Below are 15620 nucleotides of genomic sequence, written 5' to 3' on the forward strand. Positions count from 1 at the left end.
ACGAAAGACCCAACCAGCTGAGCCCTGCCCAAATCCCTGACTCACAGAATCATGAGAAACAGTAAATTACTGGTTTCAAACCATTGAGTTTTAGGGCTGTTTGTCGTACAGCAATAGAAAACTGCCCTAATGGAACTTATAACAAGTAAAAAAACACATAGATGTATACTTACACATTTAATACATAGTAAGGGGGGAAGAACAGAATGGAATTGTTCCTTCATTGCATTTATTAAACACCTAATAAGTAAAAATTTCAGGGCATTGGTAACAAGATCATCCTTTTCCAGTCTCTGACTCTTAACTTGCAGTGATTACTGGCAAATCACCTTTCTGGACCTTGGTTTCTCCGTCTGTGAAATGGGCACAGTAGCAGTCATCCTCTCTGCCTCATAGGCTCTTGTGAAGATGAAATGAGACAAGAAACAAAAATGCTATGATTGCTGAAAAGTCCTCAGCAAGCTGTATCATAACAAGATAAATGTTTCCTTGTGCTAAAAATGCAAAATTGCTTTAAAATTTATTGCTGAAATGGAAACATCTGGCCAAGGAAACTTGAAAGAAGCAGAAACCTTTCTGACCAAAGCAATTGCATATAATAGCTGGTCCCTGGAGTCTCCTGCTTCAGCTCTGATTTGCCCATTACTTTGAGTTGTATTTTGAAATATGTCAGCCTTGCTTGTTTGCACATCTGCTTTTTCTATTTTTACTTTTGACCAGAATAGAGAAAGAAAGCATTATAAATGGTAAATATCCATTCTTGGGCATTCGTTTTATATATATATATATATATAAAATCTCCATGAATTTATTCACCAGTATATCTTTTAATTGTAGTTGTAGAACAAACTGGAGTGAAGCATAATTGTCTACAGGTGAATGAGATTTCCACCTGGGTTATGAAACTGTGAACCCAGGAGCCAAATCCAATCATGCCTTGTCCCTGTTTAAAAACTCCTTAGTGACATCCCTATGCCCTCTGTATAAAGACCAAGTTCCTTGTCATAGCATTGAGGTCCTCCATGATCTGGCTGTTGCTTTCCTCTCCAGCCTTGCCTCTCACTACTCACGTTCTTGGGTTTCATGACCTGTTAATGCAGGTGTCTCACCTCCAGCCTTTGCATAAGCTTTTTCCTTCTCCCTAGCACACCAGCCCCCTTCCATCTTTGCCAAACTAACTCCTTCATCCTTCATGTCTAGCTTTAGATGATCTGTCTGAGAAATCTTCCCTAAACCCCTAAGACTGGGTTTGGTATCCCTCATCTGTGACCCCTTAGCACCTTACCTCTAAGGTAGTTTCACATTATAATTTCCAGAAGGCTAAAGACACAACTCTCACACAAATACATCATGAGCCTATGTCAAAGATTCATTTAATTCATTAATGAGGGTGCCAGCAGGGTAATAAAGCTGGATCAAAGGAACATAAGAGAAACTGATTTATACGGGGTCAGTGAAAGAAACAATGCTGATGTAAGATTGCTATCGTAGATCCAAAATTGGATGTAATCTAATGTCCCATAGGCAATAAAATCATAACCTTAGGAGCTGTCTTTTCCAATGGACAGAAATCATCTACATCTTTACCAGACAAAAATGATTTGCAATGTATCACTTTCCTACCAATTAAGATCTAACCTTTCAAGGACTAGATCCTAACTTATGTAGTAATAGTTAGCCAAATCAAGGCTGTCAGAAGACCTACGGGCTGGCCTATTAGACAATACTTTAGTATGACATTGAAAGGATACACTGTCATCTTTCTGGAAATTTTCTTTTTATTACCAGTAGCATTCAGACTCTGTATTATAATGACCTGTTATCTTGTCTGAAATTCCCAGCAAACTGAAAAGCTTCTTAGGGACGAGGTTGTGTTTTGGGTCACTCTTGTAGCCTCTGATCTTAGCTGAGTCTGTAGTAGGCGCTCAGATTATTGTTGGATGAGTTAAAAGATTTCTTCTTGGAGGATTAAAGTAACCCCCTCTTAGGAGTCTCCCACAGATCAGGCTGCGAGCGATAGAAATCTGTGCAGTGATCGCAGCCCCCGTACCTCTCCAAACCCAGCTGAGCGTGGCCCGAAGCCCCTTAAGCATTTCTCCAGCTTCCCACAGCTGCACAAGCCCAAATTGTTGCCCTGATGGTCAGACGTGGAAAGCAAACTAAAAGAAGCCCATCTCCTGTACTGTGTCTCCATTTAAGAATCAGGAAAAATGGGGTCCTTCCCTGTCAAGCCCCCTGCCCGTCCACAGTCCCAGCAGGAAGGCTAGAAAGCTCAGCCCTCCCAAGCTGGCTGCCTCACATCTTTGTGCTGCCGCTGGGAGCACAAGGGCTCGTGCTAGTCCTGGATTCACCTCCCCAGGGACAGCTATTGGGGCTGCAGGCACACCACTCATCATTCTAATAGGCATATGGGAGACCCCGGTTTTCTCACAGATAATGAGCCTGTACAATTTAAATCAAGACTAATTTATGCATTTCAAATACTTGTTGCCAGGATAGGTAAACCGCCCTATTTGTGGCTTGTTTTTATTAGCACAGGAGGCAGATAAAACATCATCAACTGATGGGAGGAGGGGCGGAGGCAGGCCTGATTTTCAGTTATTCAGGGTCAGGGAGTGTCCAGAAAAAGGAGGGAGTAGGGGTGGGGTATGCTCCAAATAACTTTAAGTTTTGAGGGGTCAGTCTGGAAAAAAACAGACTCAAAACAGCATAAGTGAGGGTGACTATCACTTTACATAACACCTTTGTCAATCTTGTGGAGAACTTGGAAAGATGTCAGGAAAGCAGGGAGTTATCTGGGCAAGAGTTTGAGACTTTTTGCCAAGGGGTAGGTTCCAATAAGCCCACGGGCACTGGTAGAAGGTAGATTGGGACCATGTGAAAGGAGAGAAAGCAGAGAAAGAACAAAAACACAGGAACAAAGGCCTGTATTTCTTAGGAGCAGAGTAGATAGATAACTCAAAATCTAGGGAGTGGGTGAGGTTTGCCATTAGAGCACCCAGTTTCTCATTCTGGGCCTTTCCCTACCCTAGGGAACCCCTTGCACCCTGTGTGCTCCTTCCTATGCCCTCTCCCAAAACCCTAGCCATTTGCCCCTTCACTGTGAATTGAAAGCTGTGTGTTCTCCTCTTGCAGTGGTACTCACCCTTCAGGTTTTTCTCTCTGGAAAAGCATTCAAGTGGCCATAGAATTTATCATCCATCCAGGGGTATTTTTAGCATCCTTTAAAATTACACCAGAACAGTAGGTATAAACCAGAACTGTCCCAGAAGGGTCCTGGGCAAACCAAACCTAAGGTCATCCTAGAAATGCAAGGCCTTGTCTCCTGTTTAAGGAATTGTGGGCATCACTGGGCATGTGGAAAGAGGTCTTTGATTCTTTCCCAAGGAGAGGGTAATGAAAGGAAGTGGAAGGGAGCAGAGATGTATTAGGATGCTCCCAATTACACATAACAGAGTATTCAGCTACTGTGGGCTTAAATTTAAAGGATTTAATTTTTTCACATAACAGCTGATCTAGAGGGAGATGATTCCAAGCAAGATCAGTGCCTCAACCTTGTCAGGGCTTCTCTGAGGATCTCTTGCCACTCTCCCTCATTATTGCAAAATGGCTGCCAAGCCTCCAAACATCATGTCTTAACAAAAGCATATTCAAAGGTAAGAAGAAGGAGATGCGGCTTTTCCTCATATCTCTTTTATCAGACAGATTTTATCTTGCCCAGAATTCCCCCAGCAGAGTTCCCCTCTGTTATCAGTTTAATTGGCCGATATTGGGCCACATGACTATTGCCAGAGCTGCAAGGGCAGCTATAAAAGTAAGAACCTACATTTTCTGCCTCTATCATAGGCAATGGATTCTGCTGGCTTGAAGAAAGTTTGAGCAACTGACAGTGTCTACAGCAGTGAGTTGCTGGGAGGTTCAAAGGGGATAATTCATAGAAAGCTCCCTGCATATTTTTTGACATAAACGTCGATTCAATAAGGTTGGCAATTTATATCAATTTGTACAGTCCTGGACAGAGAAATTTTTTAAAGAATGAGAGATAGGAGTATAGATCTAAAGGCAGGTAATTTTGCTTTCTCTGCCTGTCCTTCTCCATTTTGCAACCAAGAAGGCAGGCAAGATTCAGCCTACACTCAGCCTTTGTGCCCACCCCACTTCGAGACAACCTCTGGCTACAGAGCTCTTATCTTTCACAGACACCAAATTTTCCATCTCAGCCTGCATAAACGGAACACGAGAACGCCCTACAGCCTGTATTTGCTGCGTGTTTCTGCGGATGCCAGTAAAGCAGGACTTCTAGTAATGGGATCAGTAACCTGAGTAAGAGAACTGAAAAGGCAAGTCTGAATCTATCCCGCCTGTTATGTTCCAGTGAACAATGAAAGCGCAGTAATGAGAAACACTGCCTTCTGACATGTTTGAGCCCGTCCACCCCTGCTAGGTACTATTATTAGCAGCAATATTAATAAATGCTTCTGACAGGCAGTAAAGGTTCAGAGTGCTGGAGAGTCGCAGAGTGTGGCAGACACATAAACCGCCTGCCCCAGGCGGCTCACGATCATGAAGGATACAAGACAAGGCCCAGATGTCAGAAAACACAACGACCAGGGAGGGGTTCTTGCGGGTGAAGCAGGGAGATTCTTTCAGAGCTGTGCTGGGAGCGAGAGAGGCTTTAGCACCGGCTAGCTGGCTGGCCATCTCACTAGAGGAGCTCTTCTTGAGAAACCATTGGAGAGATGATAGCAGACAAGTGACGGTCCACTTTGAATGTCACCTCTACCACCTTGGAGCCTTGAGGGAAGAGCTAAAGATGAGTCCAGGGTTTCCCTGGTGGCGCAGTGGTTGGGAATCCACCTGCCAAGGCAGGCGTTGCGGGTTCAAGCCCTGGTCTGGGAAGATCCCACATGCCACGGAGCAACTAAACCCGTGCGCCAGAACTGCTGAGCCTGCGCTCGAGAGCCAGCGAGCCACAACTGCTGGGCCCACGTGCCACATCTACTGAAGCCCACGCACCGCAAAGAAGAGGCCCCCGCTCGCCGCAACTAAAGGAAAACCTGCGCACAGCAATGAAGACCCAAAGCAGCCAAAAATAAATAAATTAATTTAAAAAAAATAAAGATGAGTCCAGCCCTCTGGCTAACTGAGGTTAGGCTGGGACAGAGACTGCTAACTGTTCCCCAGAGGCTAGACTCTTTCTGACTTTCAGAAACACAACTCTCTGAGTTAGCAGGGAACTCTTGGAAATTGGACTCCTCAAGTGATAGCTAGAGACCACCTGTCCTAGACTCTGACCTCCAGCCAATGGGTTGAGAACAGAAGTCATGCCTGTGCCTTGCAAATCACGGCTTTTTTATACGGGAGCTCCCGGCCTCCATTTTTTCCCCCGCCCCTGCTGTCACCTGCTGGGGGATGGCACCACCTGGGGCTACTGCCTCAGACCCAGAGAAGGAACCCACAGTCAAAGATGGCAGCTCTGTCCTCTCAGCATCCAGTCCTCCCAGCTCCCACCCTCTCACCCTCCTCTGCTCCATCAGATGGAAGAAAAACAAACTTTTGCCCTACTTAAGCCACTGTATTTTGTGGTCTCTCTCTCATAAGAGCTTATCTCACACCGCATTCCCAGGCCTGGCTCTGAACTCAAGGAAGAGAGCCAAGCCTTCCATTCGTAGGGGGTTAATAGTTTACACACATCACCTTTATCCTACTCTCCTCTCGCTCCCTCACCCACCCGGCTCCCCTGACCTGCCTGCTCTTCTGTTCCTTGAACTCGTTCATTTCTTTCCCATCTCAGAGCCCTTGCCCTCTGTATTCGTTTGCTAGGGCTGCAGTACCACAGACTAGGTAGCTTAAATAACAGAAATCTCTTGTCTCACAGTTCTGGAGGCTGCAAGGCCAAAATCAAGGTGTCAGCAAGGTGGGTTCCTTCTGAGGTCTGTGAGGGAAGTGTCTGCTCCAGAGCTCTCTCCTTGGCTTGTAGATGCCATCTTCTCCCTGTGTCTCTTCATATTGTCTTCTCTCTACGTCTGCCTGTGTTCACATTTCCCCCATTTATAAGGACACCAGTCGTATTGGGTTAGGCCCCATCCTACTGACCTTATTTTTACATAATTACCTCTGTAAAGACTCTCTCTCCAAATAAGGTCACATTCTGAGGTACTGGGGGTTAGGACTTTAACATATGAATGTGGGGGAGATACAACTCAGACCATAACAGCCCTTCCTTTAGAACATGAACTTCATTCACTGGTACAGAGAAGGTAGTCATTAATTTTTACAGAATGAATCAATATATAAATATTCATCATTTTTATTATATCAACATCATGATCATTTTCAATTAGATGTCTTTAACTGGCATTTCTATACTTCTATAGTTGATGTTAATTGATATTTACTTGACACATAATAATTAATATGAATAATAATATCCTGGAATTATGGAAAGATCCCAAAATGCAATTTGAATAATTGGACAGGGATTACACTAAGCTCAGTATAATTTTAATGTTGATTGTATTTTATTAATATAAAATTTGGTCATTCGTGGATGGTTTTATAATAACCACCAAATATCAAGAATGTTTGTTTTTACTCTAGTCTAAAAGAACTTGAGGGTTTAAGTAACATACCAAAAACAGGATTTCAATAAAATGAGAATAAAAACAGATAAAGTTGGATTAAGCAAAAAGAAAGAAAAAAAGAGCAAATGTTCTGACCATCAGAGTCATTATAATTGCTCTACTAATATGTGGAATCTAAAATATGACACAAATGAACCTATCTATGAAACAGCAACGGAATCATGGACATAGAGAACAGACTGGTGGTTGCCAAGGAGGAGGGGTTTGGGGGGAGGGTGGAGTGGAAGTTGGGGTCAGCAGATGTGAGCTTTTATGTACAGAATGAATAAACAACAAGGTCCTGCTGTATAGCACAGAGAACTATATTCAATATCCTATGATAAACCATAATGGAAAAGAATACCTTTTTTTTTTTTTTTTTTGTGGTACGCGGGCCTCTCACTGTTGTGGCCTCTCCCGTTGCGGAGCACAGGCTCCGGACGCGCAGGCTCAGCGATCGACAGGCAGACTCTCAACCACTGCACCACCAGGGAAGCCCGAAAAAATACTTTTTAAAAGGAATGTGTATATACATATAACTGAATCACTTTGCTGTATAGCAGAAATTAACACAACATTGTAAATCAACTATACTTCAATAAATAAATAAAAATTGCTCTACTAGAGCATAAAATTATATTCAACATTTGGGCAACACAGCAGCAGATACAAACAATACCTGAGAGGAAGATTTATAGCAGTACTTCAGAAGAAGTACAGACAGAAGATTTTTACCTCATAGAGAACTCAGAGAAGTTCCCACAGGGGCCAGTCTAGAGGGCATAGCTGTCCCCTGCATCATTCAGTATCTTCTACACCAGTTTCATTCAGAATTCAGAAGAGGAATTTAAGCTGTTTCTTGTACCCAACGTCATAAAAGGCAAGCAACTACATTAAAACGTAATTTAGTGAAGGTGCATAGTGCAAGTATGAGGCCTTCCACCCAAGAGTAGCACTTAGAATACACAAAACAGTAGCTACAGGGCTTCCCTGGTGGCGCAGTGGTTGAGAGTCCGCCTGCCGATGCAGGGGACACGGGTTCGTGCCCCGTTCCGGGAAGATCCCACATGCCGCAGAGCGGCTGGGCCCGTGAGCCATGGCCGCTGAGCCTGTGCGTCCGGAGCCTGTGCTCCGCAATGGGAGAGGCCACAGCAGTGAGAGGCCTGTGTACCGCAAAAAAAAAAAAGAAAAAAAAAAGAGAGTAGCTACATACCACATCCCTTAAATTCTCTCTCCTAAATCTCATTTCCATTCAACCAGGCTCTTTGCAGGAATGGGCTCAAGTGCAGTGCTTAAGGGAATCAGACACCTGGTTTTGAATCCAGGCTCCACCACATCTGAGCTGAGTGACTTTAGGTAAGTTACTTACGTATAAAATGAGGATGATTATAATGCTTATTTTATAGGTTTCTGGTAAGGATTAAATTAGATAACGTACATGAAGCTCTTAATACAATACCTGGCACATGGTGAGAACTCAATAATGTTAGTGGTTATTAATAGCAGCCTATTCTTGGATCACAAGTACATAAATATACTTTGGAAACCACATGGGTGAGTGGTAGAGTTTACATTCCCTTATGAAAATCAAAGTGCTCCAGTGGGCTTCCTGCTTGGATGGAAGTCTTCATGGTCATGTAAAGGAAGGGTACTGCAGAATCTGTTCTCCTTTCACCAGAACACCTCATTCTCTGATAGAAAACAGGGTGTTCACTCCATTGACAACTTTCCAACAGTAATGCCCTCATTATAACCCCTAGTTTCATTTCTTGGCATTAATTTACTTGATTAAATAGAAAACAAAGAGACTGTAATTTACCCAAGTCTAATTAAACACACACACACATGCACGTACACACTTTTGTATAGATAACCCATCTGTTGTACAGCAAAGAATTTGACTTGCCTTTGTCCCTGGTTCCTGGGAGGGAGACTCTGATGGGGAACTCCCCATGTAATAGGATTGTCTTTGTTATGAGCATTTTGGATCACAACCAAGGTTAACCTAAATGCTGAAATGATTGAGGCTGGGAGCTGAAAGATCAGAAAGATCAACCATGTGATTAGAAGGTTGGGGCTCTGAGCCCTTTCTATCAGTGGGAAAGGTGTGTCTGTTTCATAACCTCCGTGGCCTGGGAGTTACACATAATCAATTTTGTTCACGTTCCTCTGATAAGAACTAGTTGTGTGGCCTCATCTGGATGCAGGTGGGGCCGGGAAATGGGATTCTTGTCGGGGCTGCTCTTCCCAGACAGAGTTCTATAATTTGGGAAAGTGGGCATAAGTTTTGGTAGACTGTTAGCCATCAGAAATCGGTTAAAGGGTAGACCCATGACGTGACCCAAACAACCAATCAGAGGACGCCTGTGGGATTGATATTGGAAAGCTAGGAGAAAAAGAGAACCTTTGGGGGTGGGGTGGGCAGAGGAGATCTGAATTGGGACTTTTGTAGCCACGTTCTCTGCGATGAGGTCAAGGTGTCTGCAAAATGAAAACAGGCAGAGAGGAAGAGAGACAGAGACAGAGGGAGAGATTCAGAGGAGGAGACAGAGAGACAGAATTTGAAAACGAGTGAGTCCTGGTGGCCACAAGAGAACTGGGGCTTTGTCAGTGACTAAATTAGTGGCCTTGAACAAATTACTTGGTATCTGAGATCCACCGAGATCTGCTGATACCAGTTTTCTTATTTGTTTCAATACCCTCATCAGCCTTTTTTATTCTGCTGTGTCCTTTCCAATGTCCACCTGCATAATAATGCATCTTTCATTCATCATGCCTCCATTTCTAAGGTGGAGCTCAGCTGAGAACTACAAATGTATTTTTATTTTAATGTTGCCTTCTTATTGCTGCGTATGCAGAACCTGCGTGAATTGTTGGGTTTTCTTTGTGCCCCCAGCGCATGGAGGGCATCAGTCCTTCTGTGTGGCTCACTCGCTCCGGTGCCCCCGGGATGCAGGCGATGTTGATCCCCGCTCCACGTGGTCTCAGATCGCTGTGCTCTGAAGTCGGGTTTGTGTCTCTAGCAGCGCTACCCATTCCCTTGGCCGGCCTGCTGTCACTTCTCGCTGCTGCTAATCTCCTCCCTAACAAATGCTCAGTTGCTTAGAACAAGGTCCAAGAATGTGTCCTTGTCTGCCTTCCCTTCGAGTAAAGTACAACTATGCCCCCAGAGACCCTTTCCATTGACTTCAAAGTTAAGTTCTAGGTGCTTGGTGGCCGGCATTCCTAGAAATATGATCCCAGAGAAGCAGGGCATTATTGAAATGCCTGCCTGTTTACCTATTTAGCAAAAATACGACGTGCAAGTCATAAGACTAAGTTTACAAACCACTCTCTTCTTAAGCGATTAGGCTTCCAGAAATCTTTGGCCCCTGAAAGTTTTCCATGAACCCGGACAGCCAATTGGAAGAGAGACAGACAGATGCCTGCTGAAGATTTAATATATACTCTTCATCATCAGTAGGGCTTGGAGGTCCTCCCCTCAGGGCTCTCTGGAGAAAGCCCACACTCGTGTGCTGTCAACAAGGTCAAAATGAGCATCAGATCTCTTGGGGGATATTTAGAAATAGAGATCTGAGGGTTAGAATGAGTCAAAGGAGGTGAAATAGTAAATGTTTATAGAGTGGTCCTCTCTGCCTGAGAAAGGATGGGTAGTGATGGAGAAATTGTGTTTACTAAAGAGCCAGATAGTAAATATATTTTAGGCATTGCATTCTATATACAGTCTTGGTTGCATATTCTTCTTACTCTTATTCCTCTTTCTTTTGGTGTTTTGTTTTTTTTTAAACAACGCTTTAACCTGTAAAAATGATTAGCTCATGGGATGTACCGAAACAGGCCAGATTCTGCCCACCGGCTGTAGTTTGCTGACTCATGTTGCAGCACTGAGATGTGAGTCCTGGACTTGCCACCGCTGGCTGTACGTATGTAAGCTTTCCAAGGCTCAGTGTCATCACCTGTAAAATGAGAGTATCACAGGCTTTTGACTGGGGTGCTCTATCACAATGCCCAGCACCTAGTGACATTCAGTCCATGAATAGTGGCTGGCATTGCTATTTCCTGATTTGCCAGAGTCTTGTTTTAATGTGGTAAATCCATACAATGGAATATTATACAGCCTTAGAAAGGAAGGAGATTCTGACCCATGCTACAACATGGATGAACTTTGAGGACGTTATGCTAGATGAAATAAGCTAGTCACAAAAAGGCAAATCTAATACGATTCCACTTATAGGAGGTGCCTAGAGTAGTCCAGTTCATAGAGACAGAAAATAGAATGGTGGTTGCCAGAGGCTGTGGGGGAGGGGGAATGGGGAGTTATTGTTTCATGGCGACAGAGTTTCAGTTTTGCAGGATGAAAAGAGTTCTGGAGATGGATGGCAGTGATGGTTGCACAGCAATGTGAATGTACTTAATGCCACTTAGCTGTACATTTAAAAATGGTTAAGATGTTATGTTTATTTTATCACAATTTGAAAAACACATAGGAGATATATATCATATATGGAAAAATAAAATAGGGGAGTAGGGAGTGTTATAAGGGGTGTGAAGTTTTAAACAGGGTGATTGAGGGAGGTTTCCCTGAGGAGATATTTGAGAAAAGACCTAAAGGACGGAGGGGAGAAACCATATGGGTTTGGTGAGCAGAAGGGTGTTCTAGGTAGTGGGTATAGTAAGTGCAAAGGCCCTGAGGTAGGAGTGTGCCTGGGGGATTGGTGGGCTGGAGCAGAGCAAGTGAAAGGAAGATGAGATCCAAGAAGGAAGAGGAGTATCAAGGCGGGAGACTGAGGGGACAGTTGCACAGGATTTGGGCCACTAGAGGCACCTGACTCTTCCTGTCAGTGAAATGGTCAGGTATCGCAGGTTTTGAGCTGACCTATAATTTTTTTTATTGAGGCATAATTGATGTACAATATTACATTAGTTTCGGGTGTACATCATAGTGCATTTCTAAATGGGTGCTGACCTATGTTTTAACAGAATCTCTCTGGCCACTATGTTGAGAGAAGACCCGGGGACCAAAGGTGAGGCTGGGAGACCAGCCAGGAGATTATAGCAATTATCGAAGCCAGGGATGATGGAGGAGTGAACAGGGTGAGAGTGAAGGAGAGACTTGGTGGGATTAGGGGTATATTTTGAGACAGAGTCAACAGGATGTGCTGAAGGATTGGATGTGATGGGTGAGAGAAAGAGAGGAGTCAAGGATTTCTCCCAAGTTTGGGACCTGAGCCCAAATTTCCATGGTTTACATGACACATTCATATTAATTATCTCATTTGCATCTCACAGTCAAGGCCTCATAGAGGTTGCAATTCCAGGGCTCAGGCTTGGGAGCTGCCAGGCCTGGGTTAGAACCCTGTTTCTGGTACTCGCTAGCAGGGTGGCCTCGGCCAAGACCCTTAACATCTTTGAGGCTCAGTTTCCCCACCTGTAAAACGGAGATGCTGACATTTAACTGATTTGTTATTGTGAGGCCTGCAGCCCCTGGGACCCAGGAATTGGTCACTTGTGGAGCTGTTATTATTTTTTCCACACAACTGGAATTAGAACATGGCCCTTTGCCCCCAGTCCTGTGTTCTTTCCCCGAGTTCTCTTTTCTCCATTTCTCTTTTCTCAATTGATCATTCTTGGCAATAACATTCCATTTTCAACATTTTAATTATACTCGATCTCATTGAAGAAATGTTTTCTTAACCAATAGACTCTTTTCTAGGAGTCCAGGACAGTTCTGGAGTTGGGGCATGGTTATGTGTGTGCTTGGGGGTGAGGGGGCAGCTCTTTGAATGATTTTTACTTGGTTTCACCCCTTTTCAAGCAGAAACAACACGCTCCAGCCTCTTCTCCCCTGGCTTAGGGCGTTGGGCTGCATTGACCAGACATTTAAACATTTATCCAGCACTGCCTCACACTAACCAAAGACTTAGTTCCAGGATAACAGAACAGAGAACACTTGCCTCTCCCTCCTCCCATAATTTAGTGCACAGACAAGGAGATGGGAAGAAATATTGACACCATCACACGGTGGGCCATGTGGGGCTTGAAGGAGGGGTGGGGGGGGTGGGTAAGCAGAATGAGCACTGCACTGGGAGTCTCGGCCCCTGGTGCGTGCTAGCCGTCAGTCACAAATTGCAGCCTTTCCGAGCTTTCGAGTCTTTGACCGTAAAATGAGAATTACAGTATCTGCCCCTGAACCTCATGGAGGATCAAATTAGAGAAAGTAGGTGAATGACAGCTGTCATAGGTCGTGAATAATAATATTGATTAAATTCAAATGCATAGGCCGTGATCCCAAGCATCTTCCGCTGGATCGCAAATCTCCGTCATTAGGGTCACCTGGGGTTGCTTAATAAAATGCTGAACTCTGGGGCCCAGTCCGGCCCAAGCCTCCTGTCCTCCCACCCCCTTCCCCACGCCATCCGGCACCAAGCAATTCTTAAACACGTTAAAGCTTAGATCTACTGGTCCAGGAGCTAACTTTGATGCAATAGAAAAAGGGATAAGGTATAATTAAGTGCCTGGAGATTCTTGGCATTCACATACCTATAATATAAATGATGGATTTTATTCATCACATTTGAATCTTCCCAGTGGGTGGTACATAGAGTTCCATTTAAAATAGCTGGGTAAGGCCACTTGTCAGAATTTTAAAGAGGCAGTGGGAATTGTTACACGCTTCCCTTCTGCAGGGACAAAAGGGAATGTGGAGCCTTTTTTCTAAAGATGAATTTCCAATGTTCTTTCCATGTGTTCCTTCTTATGCCCCCAGAACACTCAGCCCTGGCTTTTCTTGGTACTTTGCCAAGTGCCACAAAATCAAGGACTTGCTGCTTTTATGCCGGCGTTTCAGAACTGGGCTCTTCTCCCACAGCCATTCCATCGCTGTGGCCAAATTAGCGATCCCACCTGCATATTGATCTGGGCAGGTGCCCAGAGGACAGCCTGTCCTGGTTGAAAGCAGGCCCTGAAGTTTTTGCTGCACTCTGACTCGGCAGGACCCAGATGCCTCCAAAAGCCAGATGGGCCCTGGGGGTTTCTAAACCCTCCGCCTGCAATCTTTTAACCAGACAACAGGCGCATCAGTTCAGTGGCCAATCCCAAAGTTTTCAGCTGGGCATTTCTCCATCTACTCAGGAGACAAGAAGCTTTGTGGACACACAGATACTCCAGAATCCACCTGGAATACATGTGGCAGAGGAAGAGGGCAGCGGGGGAGCGTGTGGCAGAGGAAGAGGGCGGGGGGGTTGTAAGAATGGCTTGCAGCACTCAGAGATTTGTTCCTTGTACGGTAGGCACAGGTCCTTTGCTTCTCTGAGCCTGTGAGCCCATGTGAAATGCCCAGGGACTTCTCTCCGCAGATACCACATGCACACACACGCATGCACACACACACACTGCCAAGCGCTATAGATGCAAAGAGGCAGCCCTTGGCTGCCTGATCATGGGCCATCTCATTGGTCCCTAGAAATGAGGAGAAACAGACACGCTGCCTGCTGAAACAGAGCCCAGAGGCTGGGGTGACCTGAGGAAGATAACATCCCTTCACTCAGGACACACAGAAACCTTAGAAAAGTTGTGAACGTATGCTTGTGTTGAGGTTTTCTCGATATCTGGGGGCCAGGATCACCCAACACACAGCTGCTTTACATTATTGTTTTATTATTATTTTCACAGCTCCCATGGACCACTGTGGGCCCCCCGACGCACATTGCCCCCCATCTGGAATGCCCTCCTTCTCCCTATCTGAGCCTTCTCCATCCTCCTCAGGGCTCGCCTTCTCCATGCTCTCTTCCCAGGCCACCGGAGGCCCCACTGACCTCCCACATCCAAGAGGTCCTACGGGTCATCTTCCTCGTATTATTCTGTGCATGTGACCCTTCCATTCCCAACTAGGTTCTGTGGCAGGCACCGCGCCCAGTGTCCTTTGTTCCCTCCCGCCCCCAGCACGACATTCAGCCCCAGCGGCTGCTTTCTCAATGCCTGCTGACTCATGAGCACGAGCTGGGACATGGAAACAATCTTTAACAACCGAATGGGGTAAGGCAATAGGCTTTGTGAACATAAGATACTACCTGAATGAAAGATGAGAAACAAACCTTGGCAAAACCAACCCAGTAGGATTATTCCATCATTCTGCACCTAAAAGAATGAGAGGCAGAGAGCAAAATGCAAGTCCCAGTGACATCAGCCTTGGCAGTGCCTAATGGAAAGTGACCCTGCCAGGGCCCTGCTCCCTCATTCAATCTGGGAACGCTTTCCATTAACGCTGTTAACCCCGCACAGCGGTCAGGGGCAGAGCCGGCCAGGCCAAATGTGCTCTGTTCCAGTTGCTGAATCATCTCCATCTCGTTTGCCCTTCCTAATACCTTCAAGAATTAGAAGAAGCAAAGGAGGGGGAGAGAAGCACGGAGGACTATCAACTTTAGCAAAGCCTTAATTGGAAGCAGTTTGGCCGGTTCCTTCCATCCCTGGGAACTCTTTCCATTAAAAACATTTCTCTACCACAGCCGTGTTTTAGACTTCCATTGTATCCTCAGCCCAAAGGAAAATTCTCTCCACCCCCGACCACATACTGTGAGCGATTTCCTTCTAAGGGCGTAAAATCACTCTTTTCAGTGTACCGCTGGATGACTTGACATCAACCAAGAAACCCAGTAACATCCTGACCTTCTGAAAGCAGAGTGGAAGATCAGAGAAGGCTTTCCTTGCTGCCCCCAGGACTCACCACCATCAAAAGGCACACAGAGGCCCCAGACCTGAAGTTGGATGAAAACACCAAGGAGGAAATGAAAGTCAGATATAACCGGGAAGTAGGCAAATTCAGTCTTCTCTGAGCTGGAAAATTAGAGCCAAGGGAATTCTATTATTAGGGGAAGCTCAGTGACCTCTGTTCTCAAGTCTGGGTGGGGGAAGGTTGCAAAGAAGACTACACTGCCCTCTATTGGGGGCCTATAGGCGTGCAGCTAAGGGCTTTTCATCCATGGTCTCGACTGATTGATT

The sequence above is a fragment of the Monodon monoceros genome, unplaced genomic scaffold (assembly GCF_005190385.1).
Source record: "Monodon monoceros isolate NGI ecotype Baffin Bay Population unplaced genomic scaffold, NGI_Narwhal_1 Super_Scaffold_6, whole genome shotgun sequence".
Taxonomy (NCBI): Eukaryota; Metazoa; Chordata; class Mammalia; order Artiodactyla; family Monodontidae; genus Monodon; species Monodon monoceros.